Here is a 4,453-nt window from a genome sequence, read left to right as displayed (position 1 = left end):
ATATATATAAACTTGATGAGTAGTATTTCGAGCCAAAACGAGCCGAACACGAACGAACACATCTTAGTTCGTGTTCGGCTCGTTAACTTATCGTACGAAATTAACGAGCCAAACACGAGCTGTTCGCGAACAACGAGCCGTTTTGACAGCCTTACATAAATATATATAATTTTAGCATAAATAAAGCACATTAATGAATTACTTAAACCCCGAGATGCCATTTGTCCAATCTTTGACCATGCACTTGGAAAGGCTTCTTATTTCCTTCCCAAGATGACTGTGAATAAAAAATCATATTTATACAGTTTCTGAGAAATTGTAAATATCCGGCGAAGCATAATTTAATGGAGGTCGGTCTCCAACCACATCCTTAACTCACCGGTCAGACAAGGGAGGCCAGATACGATTAAAGAAACAACTAACCTTCAGTGTAATTAAATAGTTATGAAGGTAAGAAAAAATGATCTCCTACGTATACAAATTCAAATATGGTACGATATTATATTTAAATTCTAAAGAATCATGATATGATATGCCTTTTTTAATATGTTATATATATATATATATATAACACACACACACACACACACACACACACACATATATATATATATATATAAAGAATGACTGGAAGCTATAAAAAGAGATCAGATGATCCTAAGTTTAATTATGAAAGTTTTAAGATAAAAATTATCTTAAGCTTCATATTTGATTGGATGATTCTAAGAAGATATTATTCTCTAAAAATCTTATAAGACATGTCTTCTTAGATTTTAGCTTTTAACTTTTTTTTTTTTTGGAGAATATTTATTATTGAAGGCGTATAATTTTTTTGATTTTTGAAGAACAAAATTTTTTAAGGTGTAGTTTATGCCTTCTCAAAGTTCTTTAAGAGAATTAAATCTTTTGAGATTGATGGCTTTAAAAACTTTTAGAGAACTAATGCCTTCTAAGGCCTTAGAATTTTGATATTTTAAAAATTTAATATTTTTTAGGGTTCATACCTTCTAAGATTTTTCAGAGAATTTATGTAATATGAGTCTTATACCTTTTGAGATTTTTGATGAGTGAATATCCTATAAATTAATGCTTTCAAGAAGTCTTTCTAATAAGAATCATGTCAACAACTTTTAATTAAGGTTTTCTTATAGTCATTCCTTCTAGGGCTTTATAATGGATATCCTATCATTATATCATTTTAGTTAAGAAGATAAGATACAAAATTATTTGTTAAGAGAATATTAATATCAAACTTGAGATGCATATAAAATTTTAAATAAATAATAACTTAAAAAAATATTTTTTTTTTACTTAACGACTCATGCTTTACGACCTGTCTATCAATGATATTTTCTTAGTGTATATGTCTCATCAACCCAACGAAAGAGGTTTTCATTCTTCACCTGGCTAAAACCTTATTGAAAAACTCTTACCTAATTAAATGCTTAAAGAGAGGAGGGCTTTGTTGTCAGCTTGAGGTTTGTTCATTGGAACCTTATGATTGGATCATTTGAAAACACCCAACTTCTTGAATCTATATCTCTTCATAACATCTTTCGTATAAAAATAGTCATCACTTAAAATCTTTTATTGGTAGATGATTAATAATGTCTAAATATTGTTTAGAAGCACAAGTTATCATCCCTTTTTATTTAATCAAACTCAAGTGATATGTACTCCCCCCACCCCAACCGCCCCCCCACCTCTCCCTTAAAATGTGCTCTTCTTGACTTAATTTAGTCAATTTTTGTACCATTTACTCAGTGACTCTCCTTAAGCTCACTATTTTAGGCAAAAAGATGACTTGTCTATCAAATAAAAAGCATATTTTTCTTATTAAAGGCAACCCTGCATTATATGTAGAAGAGAGATTTATTATCAGGCCTTAGAGATTAAAGAACCCTTATACAAAAAATAATTATATTGTTATAAATCCAGAACCTCTATATCATCTCTTATCTCATTAATCCATATCTTGTTAGCTTCATAACTTCTTATATCAACTTATTAGCCATTGTCAGGAAATTTAAAAAGCCTCCATATTCATTAATGTAGGCCTAAGAAAATAAAATTTGACTATCCTTTCAACTTATATAGTTAATCATCATATTGGTTGAGCTAGATTTCAAAGAAAAAATCTAATATCTTATCATCAATCCTAATTGAGAAGGCTACCATTTAATTCATCCTTCACTTAAATTTCTATAGCCTTAATAATCTATATTTGATTGAGGAAATATATAGAAAGTTCAAATAAATATAACATTCTTAAAGTCAATATCAATTAGAGCCGATTACCATATATCAAACCTTATCAAGAGTAAAAAAAATATCTACTCTTTCTAATTAATTAATATTCTTTAGTGCATTTGCTCTTTTTTGGGTCAAATTTTTTATCTTGGTTAAGCTCCTCATTATTATAACAAGATATGGGCAACCAAGATTAATTTATAACACTTTTTGCATCGAAATAATAATGGAGCCAAGTCCTCATGTTTTTCATGTCTAAGATGGACTAAGGTTAAATTCACAAGTCCTAAACCATTTCTCCTCTACATTAGCTCCTTATCGGTAAAGTCTAATTTAGGTGAACAAAGCCCATACAGATTCCTCCTTAATCTTCTATAGGGCTTATATTTTTATTCATTTTTACTTAGTAGTCAACATGAGACAATCTTATGAAAATACATTATGCCAACCTTTTATGAAACCTCATTTTAGCTCCCTACTAGTAGATCATGATTTGGGTAAGTAAAGCTTATGTCAAACTTATCTAAAATCTTTTGTAGCTAAACACTTTAGTTTACCAAAAAATATAGAATGAACTTAAGTCCATTTTCTTAAGTTTGCAATGCAATATGTGTATATAAAAACTATTCAAATAATTTAACTATGAGATTGAAACAAGTTCCCTAAAAATTCATTTTTAGAGACTTACCTCAACCATCTTATGTACATGTCATAGTTTAGTTATCTATTTGTTGAAGTAGATCTGGGTAAGTAAAACCTAAAACAAATCTCATTTTGGAACCCTAATGAAATTCCAATCTCTTTTTGTTCATCTCTACAAAGGCTGAACAAATGTTAGATCCATAAAATCCAACAATTCTTTCTTAGTTTAGATTTGTATAGGTTGAGTTTAGTTTTCAAATGAACTTAAATGACATTTTAAATCCTAATTTCTCTCCTAAGTGAAAATTTCTTCATCAATGCCACCACATAATATATTGAGTTGCATGGCTTCGTGTAGCCTATCAATATTCATTCCTCGCTAGGTTATCTCCCCAATGTTTTATTTAAGATTTGAGTAACCAAAACCAACATTAACAACCCCATATTCCTTGACAGAATATGAACTTTGCATTTATCTATCTCATAGATGACTTACATTCATGTTTTTAAAAATTAATTGCAATCTCGGTATATAAAACTTGTATTAAGTCGCACTCTGAATCCTTAGTGAGCTTCTATCCCTTTGGAACACCCTTGAATTGAAAGAGTCCATTTTTAGGTATGTGAAGTCTAATCAATGCTTTCCTTAGTTTAGCTCCCTTACAAATAGAGCATTAGATTTGTACAAACAAAATGAATATTAACACACCCTTATACCCTGATTTAGTGAAATCATTCATGTTCACTATACATAAAATTGAGCTTTATCCACAATCTTATTCGTCACCATTAAGAATGAAGAAGGCGCAAGCAAGCTCATAGGGTGTAAGGCCTTATGCCACCTGCCCTTAAGGTAAGCTCATTTTAACTCCTTAAGAGTTGTTTGACATGGACCAAAATTAAACTAGAAAAAACTAAAAAACTATAATTTTTAATCATAAAGTTGATATTCACAAACATTAAAGGTATGATTATAAAATTAATTTTAATTAACACTAATTCAAATAATATGAATATTTTTTGACTTCTAGAAAAGATTTAATAAATATAATTTTCATTCCAAATAAAAAAGAAAAAGATATAATATTCTCCATCTTTATTTTTTCTTTTCTTTTTTAAATTTATCCCCCAAGCTCTACCTTACATTTTTTCTTCTTTTTTTAATCGCCACATGTAATCCTCATTAATGGCAAAGTAGGGGATCATCTTCCACTTTGAATTTTATTTTGAATAATCATTTTAATCCCAAAGTTCACAGAAATATCAAAACAATCTCTCACTATTTTAAAATTGAACTCTAATAATCTTTCAGAGGACTATTTCGACCCCATTTAATCAATTATAAATTTTTGTTTGATTATTTAATAAAAATACTCATCGAATATATATATATATATATATATATGCGAAGGTGAGAAAAACAAAAGAAAAACAAATGGCCTGTCAATGACCATCATTGTTAATAAAGAAAAGCTTTGCCTCACATGGACTCACATGGCCAACTTGTGAGAAAGATGGGCGTTAGTTCGTCTCTGTGCTCAGATTTACACTAGCAAACAAT

This window comes from Phalaenopsis equestris, unplaced genomic scaffold (genome assembly GCF_001263595.1).
Source record: "Phalaenopsis equestris unplaced genomic scaffold, ASM126359v1 Scaffold000372, whole genome shotgun sequence".
Taxonomy (NCBI): Eukaryota; Viridiplantae; Streptophyta; class Magnoliopsida; order Asparagales; family Orchidaceae; genus Phalaenopsis; species Phalaenopsis equestris.
This window is presented reverse-complemented; position numbering follows the sequence as displayed.